We start from the raw sequence: 13,815 nt of genomic DNA on the forward strand, positions 1-13,815 counted from the left end.
AGGGTAGAATTACATAAATTAAATAAATGTTTAATTCTGAAAAAGAAATGAAAATCAAGAATATAATGAGGTAAATTAAAAAATGAAAAAGAAGAGATTACATGTAGCAATATCACAATAGTGTGGTACTGAATATGCAATTTGCTTGCAATTTCATCTATAATCTAACACACTATTTTCTACCCACATAATTCCACATTCTTTCTGCAAGGTTTTCAAGTCAAAGTCCGTTACAAATATAATTTATTTCGTCTACACAGTTGGGGCTTTGGGGCTTTGGGGCTTGAATAATTAAATACAGCTTACTTATTGGTCTTCCCTGACTCCTAAACAGTAATTGCTCACATAATTTTTTTACATTTACAACATCATAATTTGTTCATTCCAGTGCAAAATGATGTGGATGCAATAGTACCACAATTGTAAATTCTGATAATTATCTAACAAACTTTAAGTAGTTGAGATGCAGATCGCAGTGATTGGATTCAATATTTATTGATAACATTTTTTCTTTTGAGTACGGATAACATTAATTAAATTGGTGAAATTTAACTTTTTAAATTATTCATTGTTATAAATTGTACTATGTATAGCACCCGTGCGATACACGGATAGTAATATATATTAAATAATTATATTATTTAATTAAATGTAATCAGCACAACAAATAATGTATTTGGCTGTCCAAAAATATTAGAATTTGCATATACTAAACTACTACACTAAATATAATGTAATATTAGTAAGTGCAGGTTATGTGTATTGTTTAAAGTTTCCAAGATAATATATTTCTTTAGTAAATGCAGGTCATGTGTGTTGCTCCCATGGTGGACCAGGGTCACCTTCCATAGTGAATCCTGGTCCAAAATGACATCGTTTTCTATCAAATGTCAATTAGTACATCATGTTTAATAACATTATCATAGATTATGTTCATAATATTTGTTCTATATATTCATAAATCAAACCTTAGTGTCCATAAACACAAATCTAAATATACATTATATGCATTTTCATTCATATATACTATGTTCATAATATTCATTCTATATATGTATAAAAATAAAGCTTAATGTACATAGACAGTATACTATGAACGCATCATGTTTAATAATATTCATTGTGTGTACTGTTATACTCATAATATTTGTTCTATATGTCCACAAACATAAACATTAAGGGTCTGTTTACTAACAGAAAACTATTCTCTATTTTCAGTTTTCTAATTTTTCAGTTTTCATTCTCTGTTTTCTGTTTAGAAAACTTGTTCACTAATAGAAAACTGTTCTCTGTTTTTTGTTTTCTAATTTTTTAATTTTCACCTAAAATTTAGTTTAGATAATGTTAATATTTTTTAAGCTAATATTTAAAATATTTTTTGGATATATTCATTTGAATGACATGTATATGAATATATAACTTTTACTTTGAATTCTAATACATGTGAGATTTCAATATCCGATATATGGACCGAACTTGTATTACGATGTAACATAATTAAAAATATTTGAATTAATAATATATTGAGTTCAATCAAAATCTAAAACATTATAAAGTTTAATTCTTAATTTTGATAATGTAAATAATGTTTAACTTTAAAGTGTAAACAAATAAGTTATGTTTAAATAAGTAAAGTAAGTAGAAAATATAGAAGATAGTGATAAGTAAAATAAGATTATAGGTTAAGACTATAGTTGTAGGAATAGGTATTATATGGTGTAAATGGGCTATATCATTCTTATGACAAGTTTGGCCTAATATTAAATAAGTTGGGCTAGAAGACATACTTATAATATAAGTGGAATTAAAGCTAAGGTCCAAATGAATTGTAGTCTTAGGAAATTGGGTGGAAAATAATAATTCATAAGGAATTGGGCCTTAGATAAAATTCATATGAGATAGGAATTTAATTACTTAAGAAGAGTTGGGCTAGTTTGAAAGACTAAATCCCGTAAGGATTTATTTAGGAATAACAATTGTAGAATATTAAATACGGGGTGTCATATTCATCCTTATATTTTCAAGAATGTAATAGAATCTCCCTTTGGAAACTCAATTTTGAAGGATGGGCGCTCCTAGGTATTTTCCCAAGCTGCCTGTGACTGAGATCCTAACCACCTCCTCAATGACTCGGTTAGACATGTTAATATTAGGAGAACAAAAAATCTGGGATTTAGCCAGGTTAATAATCAAACTTGATGCCTTTGAGAATCTGGCCACACAATCCATGATGACGATAATCTAGTTCTCCGTGGCTTAACCAAAAAGGGTAAGACAAGCTGATTCCCTTACTGGAAACGGTGATCAGCCTCCAATGCTTAAGCTGCACCTCTCTCTAAATGTTCAATGAGAGCCTTTCAACGGCAAAAATAAATAAATGGTGGGTAATGGGATCTCCTAGCCTAAACCCATGACCCTGTGAGAAAGGGGCAACTTACTCCCCCCCCCCCCCCCCCCCCCCCCCCGGAAACCCTAGTCTAGACTGTCATATGCCTTTTGAAGATTGAGCTTGATGATCACGGTCCTTTTCCGCCCTCTTTTTTGGTGCATGTTATAAATAATTTCCTAGGTGAGAATGATATTGTCTAACGTAGAGCACCAAGGGAGAAAGTTGTTTTGGTGCTACCTGATCAATTTGTGCATAATGGGATGTAATCTATTGGCATGGACTTTGGAGATGATTTTGTAGACATTGAGGAATGTGATCAGTCGAAAGTTGCTATCTGACTCAAGAGTGTATTTTTTGGGGATAAGCGTAATAAAAAATTCCTAAAATTGGGTTGGGACCTTGCCGACAGTGATTGTCACGTTAACGATCCTAGTCATAGTATGATCCACCTGGTCCTAGAAAGATTAATAAAAGGTCACTTGAATGTCGTCTGGTCGTGGGCTGCAAAACCTTTTCATGCCAAAAATGGACTTCCTCCATGCTTGTTTATCTCGCCAAACTAGTTGTCTACCCTAGAGGCATCTGGTTACATGCACTCTCTCTAATACTAGTATTTTCCAAGCACCCATCCCTGGAATAAAAGGCAAATGAGAAAATTAGCAATGTGCTCCTCTAAAAGTCTAGGATCGAAAATCTACTCACCATTAATTTTCAGTAGGCAACACCTTCCTTGGTTTCTGCAGATCACAGTTGACCTATGATAGAAATTGGCGTTATGGTCCCCATCCCAAATCCAGTCAGTTTGCGATTTTTGGAACCACAACATTTTTATTGCTCCAGAAGGGCTGGGTTATAATTCTATGAGATGGGGGATGGGAGGGGGTAAATAGACTTGTATAGACTTTTAAATTTTCTTTACTATTCAGTTAGTCTTTACTTAAGATGAACTTAAGTAAAAACACTTTATTGCAAAGTGAGTTTGCAGCGGGAATACGGAAACTCTTTTTAAGATTTAAGCACAATTTTTGTCTTATACAAATTTTAGGTTTGGTTGTTTTAAGACTTGAAGGTAATGTGGTAAAGTAAACGATAGGGAGAGATTTTTGAAGTGGTTCGGCATAAACACAGCCTACGTCCACTCTTTCCCTTAAACTCCAAGGAGGATTGCACTATCACAACTAGTACAATAGAAGGCTACTTAAGCCTTGACCACCAAGCCGACATTAAGTGTCTAGGTTTTTCACAAGCAGCACATGTTACTCTGCCTCTTTCTACTTAACACAAGTAGAGAAGTTGGTTGGAAATAAAAAAAATTTTATCCACCAACTTGTTGTAGACATGACACTTAAATCTTCATTGTTCATTAGCCAAAGTCTAAGCTAGATTTTGAATTATAGCTTTTTCTTTGTTTCTCACTAGTCACGTAAACAAAGAACTTGAAAGCTATGAATGCTTAACAATTTTCACTTAATAGACCAATACCTTCTTCAGTTTTGATTGAAGATATTTATAGGGCTATTTGAAATGGGAGGAAGATAAATTTCAAACGTCCATTATCATTTGGGTATTGGCCAATGGATACTTTGAAAGGTCACTTTTGTGTCAGATTTTCTAGCCCTCGGCATGCCTTTAAGTGCTACAATATACTTTTTTTGCTATGCACCTTTTGTTTAGGCTTTTAGGGAAAATCTATCTTGGAATGTATACCTAGAACCCCTTTTGCTCAGAGAATGTCTCGAACAGTTTCAAATGGTCAACTCATGCTTTCCTAAATGGAAATCTGTCTAAAACTGTTTATATGAAGCAGTCACCTGGTTATATTGATGCTCAATATCCCAATCATGTTTGCTTACTTAAACGTTCTTTGTATGGCTTAAACCAGACTTCTAGAGCTTGGTTTAATCGTTTACATATGTTTACTCTCGATTGGATTTCAAGCATCAAAAACGGATGTGTCTCATTTTACTACTCACAGGACTCTGCTTATGTGTATTATGTTGATGATATACTTGTGATGGGAAGTGATCAGGATCTTGTGATTCGTTTGATAAGAGAATTATCTGCTGCATTTAAGCTTAGGGATCTTGGGTGAACCTGATTTCTTTCTTGGGATTGAAACAATTAAATATGATGATGGTATTTTACTTTCGCAACAGAGATATATGAATGATATTTTGAAACATGCTGGAATGGCAGAATGTAAAGCATTATCTACTCCTATCTCTGTTTCGAAATCTATCCCCTTCAGTGCATATTTATATGAGGATCATACGCAGTACAGAAGTCTGGCAGGAGCACTACAGTATCTAACTATCACATGCCCAAATCTATCATTCGCAGTCAATCAATTGTGTCAACATATGCATGCTCCTACAGTATCACATTGGGAACACCTAAAACTAGTTTTGAGGTATGTTAAGGGAACAGTTAACTTTCGCTTGCGCATAAGAAAGTCAGCATTAAGAGAACTCCATGCATTCTTTGATTCTGACTGGGCTGGATGTCCTGAGGACCGTAAGTCCACGACTGGTTTTGCTGTGTTTCTTGGATCCAACCTTGTCTCTTGGGTTTGTAAGAAACAAAGAACTATTGCTAGATCTTCTACTGAGGCAGAATACAAAGCTCTAGCAGATGTCTGTGACGAAGTTACACGGATAGTCTCCTTGCTGCATGAGATTAAAGTGTCAAGTATTTTTTCCAAAATTATGGTGTGATAATCTTGGTGCTACTTATATGTGTGTAAATCTCATCTTTCATGCTCATACCAAACACGTGGAAATTGATTATCACTTTATTCGAGATAAAGTTGCTTCTTGAGACATTCAAGTTAATTTTATCTCTACAAATAATCCACTTGCAGACATATTTACAAGGAGTAAAAGACATTTTTGGTCCTAGACTTATAGTGGCTTGGACAATTTTAGTCCTTTATAAAAAAATTTATCATTTTATGGACAGAGTTATTGTGGCGAGGACATTTTTGGTCCTCCGTCTATATTTTTGTTAGATAACCGTCTGAGAGAGGGGTATTCGCACTTATTCACCGACCGATAACCGGGTCTAATAACTGCAAAATAATTGAAAAATCAAAATTTTTTTTAAGATTAATAACCGTAACCGATCAATAACCGATTTTTTTCGGTCGGTTCATTTAGCGGTTATCGGGCAGTTAACCGATATTTTGCTCACCCCTGGTATTAGGCTATTCCTGAGTTCTCGGGAATAGCCTAAAGTTTCTATTTCCTATTTACCCCCAATTAAATTTCACTGCCGCCGCCGCCGCCACCACCACCACCACCATCGCCATCGTCGCCACCACCGCCGCCACCACCACCACCCCCCACCACTGCCACCACCACCACCCCAGCACCACCACCACCGCCACCACCACCATCACCACCACCGCTGTCGCCGCCACCATCGCCACCTTCACATATTTTTATAAGGGTATTTATGTCTTTTAAAACATATTTCATTTCTATTCCTTAAATCAACCAAACACTGTAATATAATTTCTAAAGTTTATTCCTTCCGCGAACCAAACAATAGAATACAATTTCTATTCTATTCCTTGCATATTTCATTCTTTATGGAATAGCATTCCTATTACTTCAAAATTCATTCCGTGAATCAAACGTGCTATTAGTGAATTTACTTCATCTCATTCATACTTCATCCCATACCAATTTCATTTTCGAATTTCTTCCCTTACTGAATTTACTTCATCTCATCCATACGTTTTAAAATTTACTATGTAAAATGTAAAGGATGAAATTTGAACTTTAGACCTTCGAGTAATAATATCAAACTTCCAACCACTTCCCCTATACAAATTATTGATTAATAAAATATTCTTTGTGATGTACTTCTTTTCTTTCATAATTTCTTGATCTTCTTGGTATCTTCCTGCAATGTCATCATCTTCTCCAATTTACGTCTTCTTCTTCTTCTTCCTATCTTCGAATTTTCTTTAACTTTGCGTGTAATTATTTCTTCTTCGAAAATTATTTCCTTCGAATTTATTCTAGCTATATGAATAATGTTTCTTCGAAAATTCTCTTGAACTTATTTCTTGATTTTCCTTTTGGTCTTTGACACACAAACAAAATAAAATTGGGAGTTCTAAATTTTTCAATCTGTTAAACAGAAAAAGGCAGAGTGGGGAGAGGAAAGGTCAGGATCTCTTTTATTCATTTGTTTCCTCTATACAGCATACAATATATATGACAATACATATATAATACAAAAGCCATAATGATGGTATTAATAATGACCGTTACATCCGTTATAGAAATAATGTCCACTTATGATATATTTATAACACTCCCCCTTGGACATTATTTGACAACGATCTTGTCTCGTCAAAAACTTGCTAGGAAAACCCTGTGGGAAAAACCTAGACAAGAAAAGAGTACAATAGAAAATATATTCATGCCTCATTAAAAACTTCACTAGGAAAACCACGTGGGAAAAACCTAGTTGAAGAAAAGAGTACATGATATATGTAAAAACATATATTGTATTGGTCGCCTCATTTAAAACCTTAACTTAAGAAAACCCTGTGGGAAAAACTTAGTTAAGGGAAAAAAAGTACAACCATAAGCCTTCAGGGCGCAAACTGCATAATCTTCAGGATTTTGGGGTTTCTCCATTTAAGCAATTATTTTGCAACTTTTCCTCATTGTCATTATTATATCATACTCATACCTCGTTAAAAACCACACTAGAAAACCCAATGGGAGAAAACTAGTGAGGAAAAGAGTACATGATATTTATGTTTTTATGCGTTGCAAATAGTGCGCAACTGTTAGTCTTTTATGACTTAATCTTCAAAATTTTACGTTCAATCTTCCAGATTGATTCAAGTAAATGTATTTCCTGTTGTGTTGCAAATATTGCGCAACTGTTAGTCTTTTATGACTTAATCTTCAGGATTTTATGTTCAATCTTCCGGATTGATTCGAGTAAATGTACTTCCCGTCTCCCCCTGTAGATAAAAATATTCAAGTTTTACATATATTTCAAACTCTTTATATGTTTCATTGATATTTACACCATCAATCTTGACTGAGATAATAAATAATAAATAAGTTCATTATCAACCCTTTATCGAGCACACAATGGTACATATTATTCCTTCAATGAGGATATTAACTCCATTCGCAACCCTTTAAAGAGTAAATAATGACACATAATAATACTTAAAAATCCTCATTTCGAGAATTATGAATCCATCAGGGATTTCTCAAGATAAATTTAACTGCATATCTAAATTTATTATTCTGCCAATTGTATTATGTAGCGGAACTTAATGCCATTTACCGTGGGAGAGTATATTTGATTAAAATCAATTAAGGGTCTCTACGTGAACCCATAGGCTACAAACTCGCTGCATATCATATCACCTTGTTATTCTTACTTCTCTTTCATGCACACACCCATTTGTAACCTTCAGGGTTAACGCTCAAATGGTGTATTGTTATAAAGAGAATTTATTCATTTTAGCGAGTCGAGCTATGCCTTAATTGCTCCTTTATATATTAAATAGTCATGGCACTTCTGGTGCCTAACTCTGGATCCAGATTATCATATAACGAGCAATTTGTAATGGCAATTGTGTTGTCGACAACTATAACCTTTTTGTAAACTCCCATATTTTTAAAAGTAATGGCAATTTCTAAAACAACCAGATTCTAAACATTTCCCAAAGATATTTTGATCTGGTCGTTCCGCATCCCTAGTATTACGTTTGTTTGGTGCACCCATAAATCTTACCAGGGTTTTTCGTCATCTGGACGAACGTCTGCAGGACATCGCTATTTCAAGAGTGACAATATTTCTTTACTAGATCTAGTATTATGATCCATATCTCTTTCACCGATAGATCTCCTACACTTCTAGTGTCAAGGAGTATCGATAGATATGTTTGGTCCAAGGATATAGGACCTAGTCACTTCTTTTATGATCATTATGATCAATAAATGTATTTGGCAGATTATTTGCTAAAATCGCAAATAGATTATCTTTTGAACTTCCAGTTCAGTCTAACTAGTACATTGATTTAAATAATGAAGATTTTTTTATTCTTATGAAATTTCTTGGCATTCTAAAAAGCTACGGAGTAGTATATTATCTCCCCCTAATGCCGAGAAACAATCTTCATTAGGAATGCAGTCAACGTACCCAATTATATGTATTGATCCCCTATCATGGGCTTTCGGTCTTTAATCAATAGACGGGGGTTTCTTTGATAGCCCTTTTAGAGGTACGTTGTGGTGGTGATATAAAATAGACTGCGCAAAAAAAAAAAATAATAACGCAGATAGGGAAATGTTACTTCTGAAACCATGTACTAGGTGAAAAAAAAAAGGGTATAGCAATCCTTGAGGGATTGATTTGTGATATGCTTTGAGTTAGACTTGGGTAAAAAGAACTTGACTCATAATAACGTCATAGCAATCCTTCAGGGATTGATGGGATAGGTGGACCATTTTTGTTAAGAATTCATTGTCACGTTTCGTCCTAAAAGGGTGACTTAGAGAATTAAAATCCTTAATCTACCTTCTGGGCAAATAAATATACAAAACAATGAGGGCTATACATTTAAATATCATATGCCCAAATCTCATGTCAAAGAGTTTCTATAGCAGAAACTAGCACTGTAAACATGTCATAGCCTTTAATTGTTATCACATGCAAGTTAAGGTTTAGCAACGACAGGTGCAACCTAACCATATTGAGAATTCATGATATTGCCACACTTATAAGTTGGGTGATGAATCTCAATAGCTATGGCCTATAGCAAATAATTAATTGCCAACAAGAAATAACAAAAGCTCTTATATGAGCCTAATCAAGAGATTATATGCTAAAAGTTGTCAATTAAAGAGAAGCATGCAATAACATGTGATATAATTGTCCATTATGTCTTGGACACCAGAAACTCAATTTAGTCGTGCACATCATATTTGGTACACACAAGGCATGACATGACAAGAGATATTCTTATTAATTCATAAATTAGAAAAATGAGAGAAGTACCGTTCGCCGAAGAATAATGAGCACATGTTTGCTGCCGGGCCCATTCATTCCTATTTTGGGGAGTCAAAAACAGTACTTTTCCAAGAAAGCTCTCATTTTATCTCATATTTTCATACAAGCATGAAAACATCACAAAATAGCAAGATATACAAGCTGAAAACGGCAGAAAATTTTCAGAATTTTGACCTGAATTGCATAATTTTCTGGGAAAAACGGTAATACATTTTGACGCAAAATTTTGCAGGTATGTAGTTCAGCAAGTCTAGAACGTACACGGAAATTTTCATGCCAATCCAAGGTCTAGAAGTATTTTTTCTAAAAAATTTCCCAACATTGCTCTAGGCAGAAAAATAATTGACAGCACAATGCCAAAACTTTAATTTTTTTTCTGGAATCACCAAAGCATATTTTTAACAAAATCTTTTTACAGACATCAAATACCACGAGTCTAGGTTCTCCAGAAAAAATTTCATGCCAAAAGGAGTTCAAGACGTATTTTTCACGAATTTAATTTTCAAACTGCGCCGGTCAGAATTTTCAGGCAGTGATTACCGTGTGTAAAAAAATATTCACAAGTTGTTTGCTTCAAGCAAACCAACATGATGCGAGTCAATTTTGACTTTCGGAGAGTAGCATCTAGCATTAAAAATAGAAGTTGCAAACTTCATTCATAAGTCATTAGTCACTTTAAAGATCAATCCACATTCAGGGTCTTCCAGACCTTATTAAAAAAATAGCCCAATGACCGAATACTTAGCATAATTTTGTCATGTACTACTATTGGAGTACAATACGACCATCATAGATAACAATGAGACCCGCGTACACCAAATATCCTTCCGGGATTGACTTAGGGTCTATAAATCCTTTTAGATCAAATTTCTATAATAAAGGGCTTGAGGCAAGATAACGTGTGATTGATAAAATTAGTGCTCTTGATTTACCTTCTGGGTAAAATTATATTAAAAATTAGACACTATCAATTTGACTTGTTGCCTTCGGCAATGCTATGTTTAGAGTTTTGGCTATAATCACTTGTTGATCAAGACGATCCTTCAAGGACGATCATATAATAAGTGCTTCATTTCTAGGCAAAAATTACATGCATTTATGCAAATTCCGATTAAGATTTAAGAAAAACCTCATCATCAAAAATGGCCTATAGCAAATAATAGATTGCCAGCAAGAGAAGCATATTCAAATTATTCACAGCAGACACACCATTATCATTCGAATTAAGGTCATTATTTAAAACAGGACTAGTGCTAGTGTTAGGCTCACGAATGTTGTGCCTACTAATCACTATGTTAATGATGCGCAGAAATAATTAAGCAAAGCATATGCACGTCACAAACAACCTCATTGCTTGTGTTGGTAAATGATCTCAACTTTCTTTATACACATGCAAGGATTAAAAACTTCGCATCAAATATAAAAAATTGTAAGCTAACCTTAGCTTGCCGGAATAAATCGAAGAAGCAACTTTGTTTCTTGTCATAGCAACGCTTGGTTTTTATTCCCCTCCGAACAAAATAGCCAAACATCATTACTAATAGCAGGTGCAAAGCTTTGGGCATTCTTCCACCAGAAAGTAAATTAGGAAACAGCTCTCCAAGTGAGCCATAGAAAACTTTGCTTCATTAGTTTCCTTGGTTGACTCTCAATTTTCCCGGCCAAGATCACCAAGTAATACAAGGGTGATGGTGGTTTGGCTAATGTTGTTGGTAATTTTGCCAACAATGTTGGTCAGATTACCAATTCTGTTATACTATTTAGTGGTCCTAATAATAGAATTAGGCACAATATTAGAAGCATTCTCCAAAGTAGCATTAACATCAGAAAAAGGCATGGCCACACTGCCAACACTTAGAGAATTATTAGGCACACTTCCAGGCCTAAAATTGACATCAGAATGGCAATTGAGAGGAGAATTCGTACGGCAACAACATACACTGTAATGCATGTCTAATTAAAATATTTTTATCCATGGTTCAACACACAGATTGATGGTATATATACAACAGACTCAAGTTCCAATCAAGACCCCTGTTTAATTTGACATCCTCTTCCAGAGAAAGTAGCAACTAATGATCACATACTGATAGATGCATATATATACTCTAGCAAATATTCATATCCACAAATATACTTTTAATGGAAATATGCACATTCATGATTGAAGACGTGAAGTACTAAAGATATAAGATACTTAGCTTCATTCTCCAAAGGCATAGTCCAAACACGCACGAGAGCGGCGAACCTATTGCGAGCTGCCGGCTCTTAGGCGATTAAGCCAACAACGAGCCCAGGGAGAAGGGTAATCCATGAACGGGTAATCTCCGGTCAACCGTGACGGCCAAAACAAAGGGCTCGAGTGGTGTCACCACCGAGGTTGTCGCCCGGTTGTTTCCTGCCACTGTCAATTGAGCAACATCACAAGGCCCATCGGTATCGCGACCATCCCATTGTCGAGAGAGCCGATCTAGTCACCGGACTGCAAATACCAGTCGTCCTTGATCCGTGAAAACCAACTTGTTCTCGCCTCGGTCGTCGGCCGATTCTAGAGTGGAGCTCTCCGATTAGGAGGTCGATGGCAATACCGAAGCTGATTTGCTGGTTTTGGGGCTTGAAACATAACGTTCGGTAAAAGGTGCCATGAAAGAAACCGAAATCGCGATTGTGTTTTTGGGGCGGAGAGGTCGAGGATCGCGTGGAGGAAGCCGGACTCACGCGGCGCTCTCCGATCAGGGGCCGACGATCTGATGAACACCGTCTCGCCTCAACGATTGCAAATTGCAAATTGGGTAAAGCATCATGTGCTGATAACGTGTTAAACAGAAAAAGGCAGAGTTGGGAGATGAAAGGTCAGGATCTCTTTTATTCATCTGTTTCCTCTATACAGCATACAATATATATGACAATACATATATAATACAAAAGCCATAATGATGGTATTAATAATGACCGTTACATCCGTTATAGAAATAATGTCCACTTATGATATATTTATAACACAATCCAATTTGACATTCAAAATCTATTACAATTTATTTCTAACACCACTTTGTATAAAAAGATCAAAATGTCATAATTTATTGACTAAAATAATCATGCTACATTAATACTAAGACCAACAGAAAATATTATGAAAAAAAAAAAAAAAACAGACTAAAAAGTAAAATAACATCTATAAATCTTAAATCTAAGCCAAAAAATGAAATTAATTTTTTTATTAATTCTTCCTTTTCTTCATTAAAGAATAATGGAAAACCCGGGCCCGGGTGCCGTCTGCCACAGTCCCCATCCGACTGGCAAATTATATCATGCACCGCGCGTCTTTTTTTTTTTAAATGAAAATAAACAGTTTTTGCTTTTCGCCGTTTCGCACATTTTTGCAAAAAGTAACCCTGTTCTTCAGTGTCATTTTGTACACACTGCAGTTTCAGTTCAACACAACTACAGTTTCATTTTGATATAAATATAGTTTCATTCGATATTTATAGACTCAAATATGTGAAAATGTTATTTAATTTTATTTTATATACACTATAGTTTCATTAAAACACAACTACATGATTATTTTGATATAATTACAGCTTCATTGTACAATATACACTCAAATATGTGAAATGTTATTCAGTTTCATTTTATATACACTGCAGTTTCATTTCACTATAACTACAGTATCATTTTGATATAACTGCAGTGTCGATTTAGATATACTGTAGTGTCAGTTGGTGTTTAATACACCAAACAAGCGGACTCCGTTAACTATAACAGCGGGCCGTTTCTTTACTTAAAGAAACGGCGCCGTTTTTTACCTCGGTGCACATGCACCGCGGTCTATGATATAACGACTGCATCCAACTGGCAAATTTCAAGTTTTTTTTTTATAAATTCAAAATAAAAGAAAATTTTTTTATTGTAATTTAAATTAAAAAAAAAAAACTCGAGAGACAAATTATATATTTTTTTTAAATAAATTTAAAAGTATATTTGAACCTATTTTTCCCTAAATTTTTATATATTTTTTTTAATAAATTTAAAAGTCTATTTGAACCTCCTTTTTCCCTAAAATTCTTTTATATATATTTTTCCTAATAAATTTAAAAGTCCATTTAGACCTCCTTTTTCCATAATTTTTTTTTATTTTTTTTTTCTAATAAATTTAAAAGTCTATTTGAACCTCCTTTTTTCTTAAACTTTTTTAAAGGTAAAAAAAATAGAGACACATGACTCATCGTTTTGATTAAAACAATAGGGTTACATTAATGAGTTCTGCTACATAAGCTTTTAAATCATACTCCCTAAATTTTACTATGTGCTACTTTTCTCATGTGAATCCCAATACAAATGTCTGCATCAAGATTTTGTGTAAGAGTAAA

The sequence above is a fragment of the Ipomoea nil genome, unplaced genomic scaffold (assembly GCF_001879475.1).
Source record: "Ipomoea nil cultivar Tokyo-kokei standard unplaced genomic scaffold, Asagao_1.1 scaffold0672, whole genome shotgun sequence".
In the NCBI taxonomy this organism is placed as follows: domain Eukaryota; kingdom Viridiplantae; phylum Streptophyta; class Magnoliopsida; order Solanales; family Convolvulaceae; genus Ipomoea; species Ipomoea nil.